The sequence below is a fragment of the Arvicola amphibius genome, chromosome 12 (assembly GCF_903992535.2).
Source record: "Arvicola amphibius chromosome 12, mArvAmp1.2, whole genome shotgun sequence".
In the NCBI taxonomy this organism is placed as follows: domain Eukaryota; kingdom Metazoa; phylum Chordata; class Mammalia; order Rodentia; family Cricetidae; genus Arvicola; species Arvicola amphibius.
The window spans coordinates 98,691,392-98,712,472 of NC_052058.2; the positions used below are offsets into that span (position 1 = coordinate 98,691,392).

At 44.6% G+C, this 21,081-nt stretch overlaps 1 long non-coding RNA gene and 1 pseudogene across 6 annotated transcripts in view; both read right to left on the reverse strand.

The window, feature by feature from the left end:
- The window catches only part of LOC119827325, a 42,336-nt gene that overhangs the window by 13,905 nt on the left and 7,350 nt on the right, over positions 1–21,081 (reverse strand). For 2 of the 6 annotated variants that reach the window (XR_005287644.1, XR_005287645.1), the window contains exon 3: positions 4,022–4,187. This is a non-coding gene — a long non-coding RNA (uncharacterized LOC119827325). Of the gene's footprint in view, positions 1–73; positions 2,216–3,516; positions 4,188–21,081 lie in introns of those variants that run through there. The other 4 variants (XR_005287648.1, XR_005287643.1, XR_005287647.1 and 1 more) reach the window with 3 other exon arrangements.
- On the reverse strand, positions 13,671–16,012 carry LOC119827324 (annotated as a pseudogene).

Genomic DNA, 21,081 nt, shown 5'->3' on the forward strand with positions numbered 1-21,081 from the left:
CCTCAGAGGGAAATTTCCCTTAACTAACTGTTTCCTGGAGTGACTTCATCAGTATAAAGTCACCAAGGTTTTATGAGGGCAGATGTTGGGCTAGATGTTACAGTCTTATTCTCTTGTGGTCCCAGCAGGAATGACATAGAAGCAGAGAGGTCTTTGGACCGCCTCTTGGTCCTAAAAAGTGATAAGCATTTTGGGGAACACAAGGGTCTTTCACCCCTTACCATTTTGGTGCCCACAAAGAGACAAAAATATAACTTTTTATGGAGTCCAAAGAAAGGTCTAGAGTGGCCTTATTTCTGGGGAGATCACTCTCAAGGGGTTTTATATAATACAAGGTGTTGGAATTAGCTTCTCCTCGAATCTCCCTGTCTTATTCTCATCCGTTCTTCATATGGTTATCAAACTAAGCATTTCCCAACACAAATCTCAAGGTGTGACTATCCCATACTACTTATTAAATTTAAGATAAAAAAATAACATGGGCTGGGGAAATGGCTCAGTGGTTAAGGTACTTACTAATACAGGCAAGAGGGCCAGAGTTCAAATCCCCAGCACTCCTGTAAATCTTGGATTGGCATAGTGCCTACAAGGGCTCTGCAGAGCAAGCTGGCAAGTGAGGATTTGCAGTCTACTAAGAAACAGCAGTTAAAAGGCAGGAAACTTTTTAAACTCAGATCCAATAACCCAGAGTTTGTAATCCCACCATCCTGACTCATGGACTTTTATAATGGAGAAAGACCTCAGAGATAGCCAATCTAAGCTCTTGCAGGCTTCTGCTTGAGTATGAAATTGGGCGCAGTTTAGATTCCTCCAAACTCTTGTTTTATTCAGTTTGGTGTGATTTATAGACCAATTACAACCTGCCATGTGAAACAAACTATCACATTTAAAGGAGTCAGCACTCTGATCAATCTGTGGCTAGATTTTATGTAAGGAAATTGTATTTGTTTGTAACTATTTTACATTTGTAATATTCACAAATTCACATAGGAGTCCCTGGTGGCATTTTACTTCATAGAAAATGAGACAGGATTGCTGTTCTGTTACCTAAAGTGGTCTCAGGGCCAAATGGGTACGTACAGTGCAGCGTAGATCACCTCGATCCTAAATTAAGATGAAATCCCTATTCTCTTATCTTTCTTTTATTTCCACACCACTGGTCCATCCCATTGTCTCGGGCATATGAGGAGAGGTTGTGTTTTAAGGCTTCTGTCCTCTGGTCCAGTCAGAGTGTCTCTGGCTCCCAAACCACTCAAGAGAAATAACTTTGGGTGGGAAAGAGGATATTATTGCTGAAACTGAGGGCTTTACCTAAACTTACTTTAGTGGGGGAGTCTAACTCCCAAGGGGAAAATAGCTGCAAAGCCACTGCTGGGAGCTCAGAGGAAAATATTATGTTCTAACCTTTTAAAGATTAATCCAACTATTAAGAGGAGTCCCAACTGTATTTCCTTTAAGCCATAATCGGAAGGGGACAATGATTGAACCAAGACAGATGGAGTGCCCCAAGCAAATGTCATGCCATAGATTTACCTACCTACAAGACATTGGCATGGTTGGGGTCAGAGGTTAATTAAAGACATTGAAAGGTCATTTTGTGATTAGGTGAAGGCAGACTTTTAATAGGGCATCAGGCTGCGCCACACTGACAGAAGATTTATGCCCAGCGCGATGACATCGCCACGAATCCTGCTGATAACAAGAGCCTCAATATTGGTCTGAACAGAATGATGAATGAAGCCCATATCAGCCGCGCACTGCTCATTACGAGCCCTTTCGCTCCTGGTGGCACTTAGCGGCATTTATTTACTGGGCTTCAGAGGTGTGCGACAGCATCCCGGTCCATCTAATACTTCTAAACGTGCACTTGTGATATAAAAATGAAACAAGAGATAAGATTAGGTGTTTGAATAATTGCACAACTCTGCTGCCTGGATTATTTTCACCAGTGCCAACATCGTCCACCCCCTCCCACCATGTTCTTCCAGTGTGCGAGCAGTTCAAGAAAATTAATTGTCTGAGGCAGAAGGTCAGAGGGAAAAAATTACCGATAAGCGTGAAACACGCTATAAAACAGGGCCTTGCTGAGTCTTGCCTTCCGTAGCCCTCAATATGTGAACAAAGATAATGTAAAGAAAAAGACGTACACACCCCTGCCACACTTGGAGTTGCTGCTCTTGTTTGGATTTGATTAGGTCGAGGATCTAAAGAAGACCTGATAAATGGGAAATAAATAAAAATTGGAAAAAAGCGCAACTCCCACTATGGCTCAGTCGAAAGCAGAGAGAAGAAAAACTAAACCCTGATGAATAACGTTTACTTTTCCACGAAACTCCTCTTCACCATGTTATGTATTTATCAAACCACCAGAGTGTAAATTCTATGAATAAGCCCTTATCATCTCACAGCCGGTAGACACCGTGGAAACCGCAGCGGCAGAAACCGCTGGAGCCCTGGAAAAGGCTACTCTCTATAGAGTTGAGCATGGCTACGTCTGCAGTTTTCACAATGGAGGGAAATGATCAGAATCTTTCTGCTTGGGCCACCAACCAGGGCCAGGCCAAGGGAAGATCACATCTCATCTAACCCCAAGGAAGTGTCACATTAATTCAGAAATGAAAGATGAAGAGTTCAGTAGAGATGGTTTGAAGCTGCATGGTACAAACAAACTTTGCCTAGTAGCCAGTGCAAAGCTTTAGACTGACTGGACCAGATGAAAAAGACATGCCATCCTTACTTTCTCTTTTATAGTACTAGGGAGATATTATAACAATTTTGGGTAAATTTGTTCAAAAAATTATAATAAAGATCTTGACAAACGGCCACTGGCTCAGTGGCGAAGAGCATGGAGTGCACTCCAGTCCCAGTGACGAGTGCCTCCAACTCCAGTTCCAGGCCATCTGATGCCCTCTTCTGGCTACTTCAAGCATCTGCACCCACATGCACATATTTTCACACAGATACAAACACACACCATTAAGAAAAAAATCTTTGAAAATGAGTAATAAAGGGGAAATCAATTAATTAGCAAGGTTAGTGATCATCTGAATTGCTCTAGATGTGGCCAAGGATCTAAGAGTCTCGGTTGGCTGACCACAAAATCCCAAGGATCTGCCTGTCTCTGCCTCCCCGGTGCTGGGACTAGAAGCGTGTGCTGTTATGCTTTGTTTTTCCATGTGTGTTCTGAGGATCCAGTTCAGGTCCTCATGTTTGCACAGCCAGCACTCACCCAATGAGCCATCTCTGCATCTTGTGACCGAGGTCGTTCTGGATGTCTGTCTTCTATGATTCACAGTTTAAGCCAAGCCCTCAATCAGGAAGGCAGTCTTGTTTAAATGCAGAATACTAATCTGTTTAGGTGACTCTCACGGAATTGGGTTCTGGGGTGTAAACTATACTTCCTTTTAGAGATTGACCTGAGACCTTGGCACGATAAAAGGAACAAGAAGGATTGTTGCAAAGAAATCTTCTTCAGCTTGTGTAACAGAAATTCATCCGATGTCTGACCACAGAGGCTTTCTCCATGAAGCATTTATGAGCATCTCATGAAACTTATTTTGGAAAATGACTTACGGAAATAAATATGAAAGGAAATATTGCCAATAATTAGGAGTTGTGGCTTCAAGTTAACAGAAAACACACACATGTTGAAAAAAAATTTCATTAAAAAGAACCTCATAGAACTCAAGCCTGAAATAGTGATGCTTACATGTAATCCCAGTACTCAGGAGGAATACATAGGACGATGAGAAAGAAGTTCAAGGCCAGCCTTGGTTGTGTAGGGAATGTGAAGCCAGCCTGGGCTACTGAGACTCTGTTTCAAAACAAACATGCAATCATCAACAAAACCCAAAGGGCTTGTGAGGGCATAAACAAGGTGTATATTGAGCCTTTTTACTCATTGTAGCTGATGTCTATGTACCTGGTGTCTATTCTACCTCTTCCTTAATGCATAAGTCATAGTAGAGGGTCTGGAAAATGCTAAGCTAGGAAAGAATTGACTTATACAAGTTTCAAGTACCACAAAACCCCAAATTAGGGAGCAGGCTCTCTGATCGTGTTTTCGCCTTCTGCCTTCTTGTCATTATTGTTGGCTTTTCTGCAGTTCGGCCACAGCCTCCGGGAGCCTCAGTTGAAGGAAAGCATGCAGATGAATGTCTGAGCTGCTCTTGGCAGGCGGGACTGAGCTGCGAAGGAAAACAAAGGCATGACGAACAGAAACGTAAACATCCCAATTCAGGCCAGACTCCCTCTCCCTGCAGAGGAGCAAAGCCGTAGTGAATTCCATTGAATTATCAGGAGGATTCTCTGGGAGAGTCCGTGAAATCTGACACAAACAAGTCAGACATGACAATCTAATTAAACTGAGTCATGTGTCTAAGAGAATCTGCCAGTGTCTCCTAGCATTTTCCTTTTATTCTTTAGGAATGTACACACACATTCCTGTGTACATATGTGTGCATGCTGGTGTACATGTGTGTGTCATGTGGAGGCTGGGATCAACGTGGTGTGCTTTCTAGGGATAATGAGGCCAGGGTCAATGTGGGGGTGCTTTTCTCAGTTGCTCTCATCATTGTTTTTAAAGATTCATCTTAGTTTTAATTGTATGTTTCTCTCTGTGGGTGTGTATGTCACAGTGTGTGTGGGTGCCCTCAGAGGCCAGAGGGGGACATCAGATCCCCTGGAGGTGGAGTTACAGGTAGTTATGAGCACCCAGTGAGGGTGCTGGCAACCAATCTTGGGTCCTCTGCAAGAGCGGTATGTCCCCTTAACTACTGAGTCATCTCTCTAACCTCACCATGGTATTTTGAGACAGGGCCGGTGCTTGTGAGCTTTTCTCAACTTGACACAGATATAAGCCATCTAGGAAGAGAAAATGCCAACTGAGGAAAATGCCCCCATCAGACTGGCTTGTAGACAAGTAAGTCTGTTAGGGTATTTTATAGATTAATGTTTGATGGGGGCGGGCCCAACCTACTGCAGATGGTGTCATTCCTCGGCAGACGTCTTGGGTTGTGTGAAAAAACAGGCTGAGCAAGCTGTGGGAGCTAGCTAAAATACAGCGTTCTTCCACGGCCTCTGATTCAGTTACTGCTTCCAGGTTCCTGCCCTGAGTTCCTGCCTTGGCTTCCCCTTGATGATAGCTTGTAACACATAAGCCAAATAAACCATTTCCTCCAAAGATGGCTGTTGATCACAGTGTTTAAACACAGCAATAGAAACCCTAACTAATGCAGGGTTTTTGACTGTACCACAGGGTCACCAATTTGGCTAGACTAACTAGCCAGTGAACCCCAGGGATCTTGCTATTCCCACTTCTCCCAGTACTGGGATTGCAAGGGTGAGCCACCATATCTGGCTCTTTTACGTGCTAACTAAGGCTTGAATTTAGATCCTCATGTTTGTGCAGCAAGCAAGGTGTTTGCAAAGGGGTGGAACCTTTAGGAGACAGAGCCTTGCTGGAGGAAGGGAGCCACTAATAGAGGGTCTTGAGGCTTTATGCCTGGTGCTACTTCCTGTTCCTCTTCTGCTTCCTGAGTGCAGATGTCATGTGACCAGCCAGCTCCGGGCTCCTGCCACTGAGTCCATCCCCCCTTTCATCAGCGATTGTGTTCCTCTGTAACTGTAAGCACAAATAAACTCTTTCCACTCTATTGCTTTTTCAGAGTATTCCATCGCAGCAGCAGCAAAGTCACTAAGATCTTATCAATTCTTTAAACCTCTTAGTTATAACTATAACCTTTTTCTTTTATAAAATTTCAGACACTAGGCAAAGAGCTTAATCTTTTTTTCTTTCCTAGATTATTTTGACTATAACAGAGAGACTTATGCATGCTTGGTAGATGCTCAAACACTGAGTTACATTCCCAGCTCTCTGTTCCCTCTTCCCTTCTCTCTCTTCCTCTCTTCTTCCTTCCCTTTCTTTTCTCTCTCCTTCTTTCCTTTCTTTCAATGCCTTTAATTTTTTTATTAAAAATTTCCACCTCCTCCCCGCCTCCCATTTACCCCCCTCCCCCCTCCACTCCCCCTCCCTCTCCTATCCAGAGAGCAGTAAGGGTTCCCTGCCCTGTGGGAAGTCCAAGTTCTTCCACCCTCCATCCAGGTTCAGGAAAGTGAGCATCCAAACAGGCCAGGCCCCACCAAAGCTAGTATGCGTAGTAGGATCCAAATCCAGTGTCATTGTCCTTGGCTTCTCAGCAGCCCTCATTGTCCGCCATGTTCAGGGAGACCGGTTTTATCCCGTGCTTTTTCAGTCCCAGTCCAGCTGGGCTTGGTAAGCTCCGAATAGATCAGCCCCACCATCTCAGTGGATGGAAGCACTCCTTGCAGTCCAGACTTCCTTGCTCATGTTCTCCCTCCTTCTGCTCCTCATTTGGGCCTTGGGAGCTCAGTCTGGTGCACCAATGTGTGGCTCTGTCTCTATCTCCATTCATCGCCAGATGAAGGTTCTCTCACGGTCCTGACTTTCTTTCTCATGTTCTCCCTCCTTCTGCTCCTCATTTGGGCCTTGGTAGCTCAGACCGGTGTTCCAATGTGGGGTTCTGTCTCTATCTCCATCCATCGCCAGATGAAGGTTCCGTCCAGATGGAACTCCACTGCCTCAATGCCTTTAATTTTAAAACCATTAAATTGGCCAAGCTGTTTAAAATTGCTTTGCAGACCAGGAAAATCTGAACATGTTCTTGCCTCAGTTTTCTGAACGCAAATGATTTTAAATATAAATCTGTATTTCTTTAATTCTTCCACAGGAAATCTCATCTTCCCACCACCAGCATGACTAAGAGGAAACCTGCAGTACCTCTCTGTCTTGCCCTATTGTGATGACTAGCTGAGAAGAAACCAATGTCAGCTAAGAAGATGGGCAGCTATCTGGAAGGTCAGTTTCTCTCTGTATGCCATTAAAAGCAAGTGCTTTGGAACTGGAGAGATAGATTAGTGGTTAAGAATGCTTGCTGCTACTGTGAGGGACTAGAGCTCAGGTCCAGTCCCCACACCAACACCCTCCCAACCCCACCTGAAACTCCAGCTCCAGAGATCCGATCCCTTCTTCTGCCCTCTGTGGGCACCTTGCATGCATACACACACACACACACACACACACACACACGTGCACGCGCACACACACATACCACACAAACACATCTAAAAGCAAATGCTTGTTTCCCATAATTGCCTAATGTTTTAGACAAAAGCTTTCTCTCTTGCATGTTTTTCCCTTTGTTGAAAATAGATTTTTTTCCTTACACAATATTTTCTGATTGCAGTTTCCCCTCCCTCCACTCAGACCGATTCCTCCTTGTCTCATCTCCCATCTAGATCCATCCCTTTCCTGAATCTTGTTAGAACACCAATAGGTGCCTAAAGAATACCAATAAAGTAAAATAAGGTAGAACAAAAACTGGCACATTGGAATAAGGCAAACCAAACAGAAGGGAAAAAAATCCAAGAAAACATGCAAGAAAGAGATATAGATACAGAGACCCACTCATTCTCACACTCCGGAATCCCGTAAAAAACCCACTAAACTGGAGTCATAATGGATGTGCAAAGAACCATTAGGGTTAAAAGAGAGAAGAAAAAATATATAAATAAAATAAATTTTAAAATAAGATAAAAAGATCTCTGAGACAGTAATATGAAACAAGGAACCTCCAAAGATGCCTTTGAATTCATTTTTTTATTGCTGTTGGCCATCTACTACTGGACATGCAACCTATCCTTAAGAATAGTTTGTTTCCCAAGGGAGACTCCTTTGGGAAAAACTAAATCTTCATTTGCAAGTGGTTGTCAATTCTGGATAGGCATGGGGCATATGTGTCCTTCTTTCAGCTCTAGGACCCCATCTGGTGCAGTCCTGTGCAGGTCCTGTGTGTGCTGCCTCAGACTCGGTGCGTTCTTATGTGTGTGTCAATCCTGTTGATTTAAAGGACCTTGTTTTCTCGGTGTCCTTCATCCCCTTTGGCTCGTACACTCTTTCTGCCTATTCTTCTGCAGGGTTCCCTGAGCTCTGAGCTGAGGTATCTGATGGAGACATCCCATTTAATAATGACTGTTCCAAGGTCTCTCACTCACTGCATAACGTCTGGCGATGGGTCTCTATATTTGTTCCCATCTGCTGCTGAGGAAGTTTCTCTGATAATGGCCAGCAAGGCACTTGCTTCCTTTGTAAGAGTGTATGCATGTTTTTAATTTGAGGCAAATCTGCTGTGTCATCAACATAGCAGCCACAGACATGCCACTGATGGCTATTTAGATGGGATCCACAGAGCAGACACAGACATGCCACTGATGGCTATTTAGATGGGATCCACAGAGCAGACACAGACATGCCACTGATGGCTGTTTAGATGGGATCCACAGAGCAGACACAGACATGCCACTGATGGCTATTTAGATGGGATCCACAGAGCAGACACAGACATGCCACTGATGGCTATTTAGATGGGATCCACAGAGCAGACACAGACATGCCACTGATGGCTATTTAGATGGGATCATCCCCTAGTTGTTTTTGAAGTTAGAATTCCACTACCTAAGGATATCCAGACTATTTGGTACCACATTCATAATATAGTTTCACATTTTGTAGTGTGAAAAAGAAAACTTTGGAGATTCTTTTTTGTAAGTATTTCTTCTGAGTATGATATAATTATAGTCATAGAGAAGAGATTGCTGCCGGGAACTACAGAGTAACCTGCACCGTCTTCCTGTCTAAATGGTGAAAAAAGACAGTACAAAGATAACTAGGGCATAGTCACGGTGACAAAGCTTCCAACATTCCCTCATAGACACAGGTGGAGGGGGAGAGGGTCTCTAGACTTTCACCGGAGATGCTACCCAACTCCCCTACTGCCTTCTAGTTCCACCTGGTCTTCGGGGAGTGCTAGAGTATATAAGAAGCAAAAGGTGGATGGGCAGGGGAAACTCCAAAGATGTTACCACTGTGAGTAGCCAGTCACCCGTGTGCTGTAAGCCGTCCCTTAGTCGGTGAGCTCATCAGTTAATCATGCTGGACTTGTTTGGAGTTGTTTCTTTGATCTGTTGTGGCCCTGTCAGGGGTGAATATATGCTTCCTTATGCCTCCTCAAGAATTTCAGAGATTCTAAACATTAAGAACATTGTTAAGACTTTAACAGCTGTGCATACAAGTGAAGTGTGTGTGCGTTTGTGTGTGTGCGTGTGTGTGTGTTTGTGTGTGTGGTATCTGCAGTTGCATGTTTATAAGCCTTGGCTCACTACTGTCTGCTTTGCCTGTTTCTTGCATGTGTATGGGTATACAATCCCTCAGCTTCCTTCTCTGGCTACTTACTGCCTCTGCCTTTTATTATGGACTCTCCCTCTGGGAACTATAAGCCAAAAATCAGCATTTTCTTCCATAAGTCACTTTTGGCCATGGTTTTTTATTACATCAACAAAAAGTAAAGAAGAAACTACCCTATGTGTGTATGTTTTTACAAAGAGTAAGTAAATACACTACCACTACTGCACTACAGCCAAAAAACAGTGACTTGCTAGGACATGGGGCTGAGCTCTAAAACCTTCATGCCTGGGCTGGAGAGATGGCTCAGCTGTTAAAGGACTTGCCTTATGAGGACCCAAGTTCAGATACCCAGCATTCAGAAAAAAATGGGTGCAGGGGCATGCACCTGAAACCCCACTGTGTTTCCAGGGAAGGGGGTCAAGCAGAGACAGTGGGTCCCTAATGATCACTGTCCAAATATTCAGACCAACCAGTGAGCTCCAATTCTAGTGGAGGACATTGTCTCAAAACATAAAACAAAAACATAGATAGTAGATAATGATAGTGGGGGACACCTAACATCTCTGGTCTCCATGTCCATGATCTTATCTACAGTCTAGGACAAAAATAGAATACATGTTACCCCGGCTTGATACAGGAGTGCCAGAGCTAGCAAGATGTTGTCATGGTGCCATCATTGGTGTGACTGAACTCATAATTGTGATTTGATCTTGATTGCCAACTTGGTTGTCAAGTCACTTGGGAAATGCCTCTAGCAGGTCTGGGGATATTTTTAGGAAGGACTGATTGAGGGGAGAAGATCTTTGCCCAGAGTGTGCAACACCTTCTAATGGTCGCCAGTTTAAAATGTTCTAAGTGTGCTAGAGAGATAACTTAGCTGACAAGAGCAGATGACCTGGTGTTGATTTCCAGCACCTATATTTGGCATCCCACAACCACCTGTAACCACCTCCAGAGTATCCAGTGCCTTTTTTTGTTCTCTGAGGACACTATAGACCCAGAGGGAGAGTCCATAATGAAGGCAGAGGCAGTAAATAACCAGAGAAGGAAGCCGAGGGATTGTATCCCCATCCACATGCAAGAAATGGGCAAAGCAGACAGTAGTGAGCCAAGGCTTATAAACGTGCCCCTGCAGACACCACACACACACACACACACACACACACACACACACACACACACACAAACAAAAGTTTATGGAAAACTCAGGGTTGGTCTTGCTGGTAAATGTGTCTATTCTGTTATGCTGCTGCTGATAATCTTTGCTAATGTCAGACTCCAAGTTTCATTGGCTTCCAAGGTAGACTAAAGACCAGCAAGTCTCCCAACATCTTCTAAGCCTCCAGGACTGGAACTGCTGGGGTATCCACCACCTGGGCTGAACATCTCACTTTCCAGTCTCTCCAACATAGAGACAGCTGCGTTTTGACTATTTGGGCCTGTCTGGTGGGAGCCAATCTATTAACTCTTCTTTGTAGTATAAATTCATTCTACCTTTCCTGACCCTCTAGAGAACCCCCCTACAGAATTGTCTTAGTGACTGTCTCCCAGAGAACAGTTGGTTAAGAGGAACACACAGTGCTGGGTTGCTCCTTCCAGATTGGCCGTCAGGACAACCCTCAGAAGCAGAGGACACCTCTATGCTGGAAAAACACAGAAAAAGAGAGGGCAGCCGAATTGATCAGGCTACTCAACACACGCACAACACACTGCACAGTTGTTCAAGTGGGAAAAACGTGCTTAACTCATCTGTAGCATTTCCTGCTTATGGATGGAGTGGGGGCCTTGAACTTCCCACAGGGCAGGGCACCCTGATTTCTCTTAGGAATGGAAAGCAGGGTGGAGGGGAAGTGGAGGGAGTGGGAGGGAAATAGGAGGATGGGAGGAGGTGGAAATTTTTAATTAATAAATAAATAAAATAAAATAAGCTATTAAAAAGCAATAAAGACATTAAACAAATCTGTTTCGAGGTCCTCACCTGATGCTGAAAAAATGTTTTAAAATATAAAATCTATTTTCTCAAAAAGTGAAAAAAAAACCTCTGTTCAAAAAATAGCTCTCAAAATTGCCAAGGAGTGGAGAGAGGTAGCCTTGGACTTGTAAGAAATATCAATCTGAGAAGTCTATCATCCAAAGACCTTGTACATCAGCACCAGATTTGAATTATGGAGCTGGGCTGCACCTTCATTTATATGGTCCTTTCCCCCAAGTAGCCAGATAATATCAATATCTTGCATTTATATGACGACTGTCTTCCCAGATGGCTTCATTCAATTGCATGTTTTATGAGACCCTCGGTCTGCAACGTGGTCAGCTACGAATGAGAAAACGGGAATGATGCTCCTGGGTGACCCAGGCGAGTGGGGGGGAAATCGCGTTTTGAATTTATGCTGTCTTTTTACCCACGATCATAAAAACATTCAGCTAGCAAGCATTGCCAGAGCATCTGTGTGGGCAGAGCCAAAGACAGGTGTGAAGATGGTGACAGACAGAAGATTGCGAGGTGTGATCCCAGAGCTGGGAAGATGCCTCAATCAGTAATGTGCTTGCCCTGCAAGTGTGGGGACCGGATCTTAGATTCCCAGCGCTCACATAAAAAGCCAGGTCCTGGGAGCTGGACTCCTGCCACAGAATTCCCGGAAGTTTTTGTCAGAACTCGCACCTGGAGGGAAGTTCCAGGGAAGTATAGGCAGGCTTAAGCGGCAAGAGCAGGTGTTTAATCAGGTGACCTAGGCAGGCCGAGGCAGGAGAATCTGAGGTCCTTACTTGGCAGAGGAGACATGGAGGCTAGACTTCTGGAGCAGAATTCCTGGGAGCTGTGGGCAGGTCTGGTGCAGGAACCTGTAGTGCCATCGGTAGTGTTGGCAAGATCTGGGTAAAGTGAGAGAGAGCAGGAATACCGGGGCGGGGCAGGTGCAGTCCAGCAGGCAGCAGAGTATGGTGATAGGGACGGAAGAGCCAACAGAAGACTTACCCGAAACGAACTATGCTTGAAGAAGCTACTTGGAACCTATGATCTTGAAATCCGGATTAAAACAACTGAATGAGGGAATTGTACAATGTAGGTATGTGATGTGAAAGAACAGAGGGGAATATTGTGAGCAAAGGGTTAAGTGGGGCTATCCTAAGTTTTGGCTAACCAGGGGGGTAGGGGACTGGTTAACCAAAACTTAGGATGACATATGAAGAAGCCTTCTGTAGCCCATTGTTGTTATTATTATTATTATTATTATTATTATTATTATTATTATTACAAATTTTCACTTCCTCTCCTCCTCCCATTTCCCTCCCCTCCCCTCCCCCATCTCCCTCCCTCTTCAGTCCAAAGAGCAGTCAGAGTTTGCTGCCCTGTGGGAAGTCCAAGGTCCTCCCCTCTCTATCCAGGTCTAGGAAGGTGAGCATCCAAACAGACTAGGTTCCCACAAAGCCAGTACATGGAGTAGAATCAAAACCCAGTGCCATTGTCATTGGCTTCTTAGTCAGCCCTCCATGTAAGCCACGTTCAGAGAGTCCGGTTTGATCACATGCTCCATCAGACCCAGTCCAGCTGGCCTTGGTGAGTTTCCATTAGATCAGTCCCACCGTCACAGTGGGTGGGCACACTCCTCGCGGACCTGACTTCCTTGCTCATGTTCTCTCTCTTTCTGCTCCTCATTTGGACCTTGGGAGCTCAGTCCAGTGCTTGGAGTCTCTGTCTCTATCTCCGTCCATCGCCAGATGAAGGTTCTATGGTGGTATACAAGATATTCATCAGTGTGGCTATAGTATAGGGCCAGTTCAGGTGCCCTCTCCTCAGTTGTTCAAGGAACAAGCTGGGGACATCTTGGACACCTGGGAACCCCTCTAGAGTCCGGTCTCTTGCCAACTCTCAAATGGCTCCCTTAATTAAGATATATACTTCCCTGCTCCCATATCCAGTCCTCCTCCATCCCAACTGTCCCATTCCCCCAAATTCTCCCCATCCTCCCCTTCTCACTTCTCTCTCCACATCTCCTCTTACCCCCATCCCACCCCCACCCCCAAGCTCTCCATTTTTGCCTGGAAATCTTGTCTACTTCCAATATCCAGGAGGATAACTAGATGGTTTTTTTGGGGGGGGGGTTCACCTTTCTATTTAGCTTCTTTAGGATCATGAATTATAGACTCAATGTCCTTCATTTATGGCTAGAATCCACTAATGAGTGAGTACATACCGTATTCATCTTTTTGGGTCTGGGTTACCTCACTCAGAATAGTGTTCTTTATTTCCATCCATTTGCATGCAAAATTCAAGATGTCATTGTTTTTTACGCTGAGTAGTACTCTAATGCATATATATTCCACACTTTCTTTATTCAGTCTTCCATTGAGGGGCATCTAGGTTGTTTCCAGGTTCTGGCTATTACAAATGATGCTGCTATGAACATAGTTGAACAAATGCTTTTGTAGTATGATAGGGCATCTCTTGGGTATATTCCCAGGAGTGGTATTGCTGGATCCTGGGGTAGGTTGATCCCGAATTTCCTGAGAGGGCTCCGTAAGCCCCTCCTGCTATTTATTCTGGGGGTTTGGGATGGAAACTGAAAGGGAGATGCTCAGTGTTGAGGTTGAGTTAGGACAGGAACTGCTCAGCAGCCAAGGGCCTCTCTCTTGCTGTGTCCTTGCTGGGATGGGTGGTCCAGGGCGGGCTTCTTACTCCTTGGAGGCCATGTAGGCCATGAGGTCCACTATTCTGTTGCTGTAGCCGAATTCATTGTTGTACCAGGAAATGAGCTTTACAAAGTTGTCATTGAGAGCAATGCCAGCCCCAGAATCAAAGGTGGAAAAATGGAAGTCACTGTTAAAGTCACAGGAGACAACCTGGTCTTCAGTGTAGCCCAGGATGCCCTTTAGTGGGCCCTTGGATGCCTGCTTCACCACCTTCTTGATGTCGTCATACTTGGCGGCTTTGTCCAGGCGGCCTGTCAGATCCATGACAGACACATTGGGGGTAGGAACACGGAAGGCCATGCCTGTGAGCTTCCCGTTCAGCTCTGGGATGACTTTGCCCACAGCCTTGGCAGGGCCAGTAGATGCAAGGATGATGTTCTGGGCAGCGCCACGACCCTCTCTCCACAGCTTCCCAGAGGGGCCATCCACAGTCTTCCGGGTGGCAGTGATGGCATGGACTGTGGTCATGAGCCCTTCCACGATGCCAAAGTTGTCATGGATGACTTTGGCCAAGGGGGCCAAGCAGTTGGTGGTACAGAAAGCATTGCTGACAATCTTGAGGGAATTGTCATACTTGTCATGGTTCACACCCATCACAAACATGGGGGCATCCACAGAAGGGGCGGAGACGATGACCCTTTTGGCCCCACCCTTCAGGTGGGTCCCAGCCTTCTCCATGGTGGTGAAGACACCGGTCAACTCCACAACATACTTGGCCCCAGCATCACCCCATTTGATGGTAGCAGGATCTCGCTCCTGGAAGATGGTGATGGCCTTCCCATTGATGACAAGCTTCCCATTCTCAGTCACAGTCAATTGACTGTGCCATTGGACTTGCTGTGGGTAGAGTCATACTGGGACATGTAGATCATGTAGTTGAGGTCGATGAAAGGCTCATTGATGGCAACAATGTCCACTTTGCCAGAAGTGAAGGCAGCCCTGGTAACCAGGCATCCAATACGGCCAAATCCGTTCACTCCTACCTTCACCATCGTGTCTCTGGAACGAGGCTGGCACTGCACGAAAAGAAGCGGCTGTCTCTAGAACGGGAGGAGCAGAGAGCCTGTAGCCCATTGTTTTGTACTCTAATTAATAATACAATTTTTAGGGTGTGGGGGCGTTGAATTTGAGTACTTCATATTAGTGAACACTGCTGCTCCTGGAAGATATCTGCTATTAAATGAAAATCTCAGTGCCAGCCATGAATTGCCAGCCTGTGATTTGTTAGTCAAAGAGGCCTCGGAGGCACCAAAAATACTACACAGGGTATTGCTATTGCTCTTAGTTGCCCACTAGAACTCGATGACAGGATCCTATCATTGAAGACAACACAAGATTTTCTTGCAGGACACAGAGAAATCAATTGAAAACTGACCAGAGAATTCTCCCTGCTGGCTGCCGTGCACAGTGCTGGAAATGCTATGCCAGCTGCTGGGGGAGAAGAGACAGCCATGGTCCTATCCAGTGCTGAATCTTAGATGCTCCAGTACTGACCTGGTAGGCAGGAAGTGCCCACAGCAGTGGTGAAACTGCTTAGGGATGCTCTCCTGGGTGTGAGACCTGCTCCATGGGAGGGAATTCAGGGCTGGTAGTGCAAGCAGGATGAAGAAACATGGCTAGGGAAGATGTGGGCCCTAGAGGGGCTTTTGACAGTCTTTGCCTGAATAGTTATGTTGTCAAACCACCTCATGACTAAGTATGTAGCTGTAGATGTGTGCTGCTCCCAACCTTGCTCGAAGAAGCTTCCTATTGCAGTGGGCAGTGGTAAGGCAGAGATGCATTACTGCTCAAGAGGCCAAGATTAGTGAGTGCTTAGACAAAGACAGGGCGTCTATGTCAAGCGCCCTTCTAAGGCTCAGGGAACATCGTGGAAGAGAGGACCAGAAGACTGTGAGAGCTGGAGGATGGGAAGAATGCTCTGAATTGATTCTCCTGGACACGTAAAGTCACAGCGCATGTCATCATCGTGGACACGGCGTGGCTGCTGCACACATGAAGTCATAGCACATGTAATCATCCTGGACACGGCATGGTTGCTGCACACGTGAAGTCACAGGGCATGTAGTCATCCTGGACACGGCGTGGCTGCTGCACACATGAAGTCACGGAGCATGTCATCATCCTGGACACGGCATGGCTGCTGCACACATGCAATCATAGCACATGTAATCATCCTGGACACGGCATGGCTGCTGCACACGTGAAGTCACAGGGCATGTAGTCATCCTGGACACGGCATGGCTGCTGCACACGTGAAATCACAGTGCATGTAGTCATCCTGGACACGACGTGGCTGCTGCACACGTAAAGTCATAGCACATATACTCATATGCACAAGATCAAGCCGATTAGGAGCTCCAGCCTAGACGATAGAGGAATTCCTGAAGCATCACCTGCAACCTCAGATCAGCGGTAATGCTACTAGAACAGAGGGTGGCTACTACAGCAGAGGGTGGCCATTGGTCACTTGTGTATACCCCACACCCATGCACATGAGTCAGCACTAAGGACTCAACAGGCTATGTTTTTTTTTAATTTAATAACAAAGCTTAAAATAAATTTAAAAGGAGGACTTAAAGTTGGGAGAGGAATAGGATGGGGAGATTGAGGACATTTGGAGGAGAGAGATCAAGATAAATTGTATACATGCATAAAATTTTCAAAAGAATAAATACAAATCTTAAAAATCTAGGTATGGTTACATGTGCCTATAATCTCAGTGCTAGGTAGATAGAAGCAGGCAAATTTGGTGGCTCTTGTGCCAGAAAACTAGGCTGACTGGTGAATTCCAGGTCCATGAGAGACCTTGTCTCGAGGGCATAGTGGCACATACCTTTAATCCCAGCACTAGGGAGGCAGAAACATGCGCATCTTCATGAGTTTGAGGCTAGCTTGGTCTACATACAAAGGGTAGTCAAGACGACATAATGAGACCATGTGTTAAAGGAAGAAACAAACAGTAAGATAAGGAGCAACAGCTTAATATACTCTCCAATATGGACCTTCACAGGAATATACACACATATGCACCTGCACACACTCACTGCACAGCCACACACACACACACACACACACACACACACACACACACAAATAAATGTTTAAAAAAATAAAAGGGAAGCAAAACAAAACAAACAAAAACAACACACCCTGTTAGCGTATATCTGGGAGTTTCTCCCCAACCACTCCTATTCTTAACAGCATTTACTGTTTTGAGAGTTTTTTGAGTATAACCATTCTGATTGTAGTAAGATAGAGTCCCAAGGTATTTTTGATTTTCATTTCCAAGGTGGCTAAAGACGTTGGACATTTGTCTAGGTTTATTTTGGTATTTTTTATGTGTTTATGACTTTGGGTACACATCTGTGCGTCTCCATGTGGAGGCAGGAGGACAACTTTCAGTGCCATCTCTCAGGAACATCACTCGTCTCCTTTGATACAGGGTGTCTCATTGGTCCAAAGCTCACCAGGTAGAGCAGGCCAGCTGAGCAGCAAACCCCAGGGATCAGCCCATATCCACCTTCTCAGCACTGAGCCACTATACCTGGATTTTTTTAATGGGTTCTAGGCACTTTACCGATTGAGCCATCCCCAGAGCCCCCATTTCTTTTGAGAAGTATCTGGTTAGTTGATCTGGCCATTTGCTGGTTGGCTTACTTATTCTTTTGGCATTTAATTTTTGGGTTCCTTATAAATTCTAGATATTAATCTCCCGTCAGATGACTATCTAGCGAAGATTTTCATTTATTCTGCACTGCAGGTTGTCTCTACTCTCTTCACGCTGTTGTTTCCTGTGGCATACAGAAACCTTTTACTGTGGTGTAATTCTATCTGTGTACTCTTTAGATTATTTCCTAAGCTACAGAGCTAATGATTCATAAATCATTTCCTATGACTAAATGCAATTTCTATCACCTCATATTCAACCCAAATCAGAAGGAGAGGTCATCTGAGCAAAGGGGCAGGAGTGGCGGCTCTGATGTTTACTTAGCTTGCGGAAGGCAAGGGATAATCTCAAAGTCCAAAGGCTAAAATCTCTGAAAGCAATTTTCAGTTGTTTTTAATGTATTGATGAAAACAGGAGAGGTTCCAGGATGTCAGCTTCAAAAGTCTTCATCTCATTTCAGGATGTTTTCTAGTATTCTTTCTCTTTGCTTGCCTAAACTAGGGCTTTCTTCAGACATGTCTAATATGGTGGTTCTTTCTGTAATAGAACTTAGGTTTTAGCTTACAAAAGCAGCTAGGGCTGGGAACATAGCTGAACTGCTAGAGTGCTTGTCTAGCATGCTGGAAGCCATAGGTTCTACTCTATCACTGCATAGCTTGGGTATGGAAACACAAGCCAATCATCCCAGCACATCACTTGGGAGATAGAGGCAGAGGTACCAGAAATCTACGGTCATCCTTCACTTCATAGTGCATTCAAGGCCAACCTAGAATACATGAGACCCTATCTCAAAGTCAAGCAAGCAAACCAGCACTCCAAATGAAACCATAACCTCTCAGACACTCTAAAGTCTAAAAGCCCTTTCAACAAAATTAAAACACTAGATTATACACCAATCCTGGAGGTTCTTACAGAGAAGGTAGGATGTTATGGTTGAAGACAACCAGGAACATCTTCAAGGTAGAGAAGGAGCTCAAAGTGGGCCTTAAGGAATTTTTAGATTCTAATAGTCAATGAAAGAGGACTTTAATCCTAAAAGTATCTTAAGAGACAGAAGCACTCCCAGAAGCAGGTCAAAGGATAGTTCCCTGCCAGCTTGAAGTTTCCACCGACTTCTCACCACGAAGGAAGGCAAAGATCAGTCCCTTGACTAAGCCCTAGTGATTAGACCTAATGCAAGGACTATCCTGAATTCCAAGACAGTTTTTTGGTTTTGAGGTAAAGTATCCATTTACAGAGATAGCAGTGGGCTAGAGAGAGTAACAAGCACAAGGATTTGAGTTGGAGCCCAGGAATTGGTGCTAATAAACTAGGCATGGTGGGACACACTTATAATCCTAGAACTTACGAAGTGGACACAGGTAGATCCCTGGGGCTCTCTATACATGCAGCATAGCCGACTTAGCTCTAAGTTAAGAGGGAGACTATCTGAAAAAAAGGGGTGAACTGGGGCAAAGTGAGAAGGAAAGAAAAGGAGCTTGAATGGTGCCCAAGAAGGAACTTGTCCTCTGACCTCCACAGAGAGGCACAACATAGAAGTGATAAGGCAGTGAATGAATTGTATGTGCTTTTCTTTTGTGGACCAATGGCATAACATTTGTCTTCCTTGTATGCGGTCCTCTCTGTCTGTCCACCTCTCTACCTTCCTATCTATCATCTATCTGCCTATTTGCCTATCTGCCTGGCTATCTGTCTATCTATCTATCTATCTATCTATCCATCCATCTACCTACCTACCTCCTACCTTTTGTCTACCTATCATCTATCTCTTATCATGTCTCTTTGTCTCTATATTTTCACCTTTGAAATTTTACTAATGAACAAATTCTAAGACCTGGAACATTTCAGTTGGCAGAGCTTTCTGGTCTGTGAACTTTGCTGCAACATTTATCAGGTAGGCTAGGAGGTCAACAGCATCACTGAACTTTGGGGTTTCAGTTCCCTGTTGCTCTGCTTGGTCATGGTAGGCAGTGCTAACCTGACTTAGCTTATAATGACATAGTTCAACTCCAAATGCTAAAACCAAGACACGTCTCAGATCTTCCAAAGATCTAGGTCTTAGCACCCAGCAAAACAGTGTCTGCTCTGCAGATTTCTCCTTTGCTTTAGTAGCCACTTGGCATGCTGGCAGCAGAATAGATGCCAGGCTGTTTACCAATGTTCTTGCTTGGCAAAAAATTAAATAAAGGAATAGTTTTGCAATCCTTCCCCTCTCTACCCAGGGCAGCATGACGAGGTATTTGGAATCTGACTTCAGCACAGGCAGGGCGAGCTTCCTCAGGGGTCAATCTTAGGTATTTAAAGTCCTACTTGACTTCGAGATACAGGATGGTGTGATCCCTCTCAGTCACCAACACACTCCTCTCACAGCAGTGTGGGCAAACAGCATTGGAGTACAAAACGTTAAGGTTTTCTGTTTACAAAGTTGCCTCAGATCTCCTGGTTCCTTATTAAGAAATAAGAAAACATTTTTGAGTCAGTAAAGGCTAACACTCAGTAAAAATGTATTAACCAAGGTGATCAAGGCTAAGGAAAAGGAATTTTTAAAACATCTGCCAACTACACATTCAACAGAATATTATTTTCTAGAATATGTAAAAAACTCAAAAAATTAAGCACTAAGAAATCAAACAACTCAATAAAAAATCCCTCAGCAAACAGAGGGCTCCCTAAAGCAGAAATACAAGTGGCTAAGAAACACTTTAAGAAGTGTTTGCCATCCTCAGCTACTGGGAAAAGGAGGGTTGGAAGAGCTTGAAATTTTACCCTACTCCAGGCAGAACGGTCAGGATTAACAGAACAAAAGACAGCAAGTGTTGGTGAGGAAGTGTGAAACAATGATCCCTCAGGCACAGCTGGTGGGGTACAAACTGGTGTGGTCACGATGGAAACCACTGTGGTATTCCTTAGAAAGATAGAAGCAAAACTGCCACATAACCCGGCTATACCATTCCTAGGAATATCCCAAAAGTCTTCAACTCCAATTACAGAGACCCAAGCTCATCCATGTTCATTGCTGTTCTATTCATAATAGCTAGGGCATGAAAACGATAGCACCTGGTGTGGCAGGATACACCAGGGGTGCAATACTGGCGTGGATGTTGTGTTGGTAACTGACTCCTTTTTGATAGGACTCAAGGCCCGCTCCCCAGAAGCAAAGACCTGCTGAGTACTCTAAATACGTCAAAAATCCAGGGATAAACCTACTACTATCATTTTGCAAAATGGGTATAGTTTCAATAGAAATGCAGATTAATGTGTATCAACTGAAGAATAGATAATAAAATGTATTTATATACAATTGGTTTTTATTCACCCATAAAGAAAAATAAAAGTGAAATTTTCTCTTGGACTCTAGCATTAAGCTTTTAGATTTGTATGTTTAACTTGGAGTATATCAAGAATCTAGGCAACTAGAAAGGGGATGTTGGTTGTAAGAAGAAATTAATGTCTTAGGGAGTAG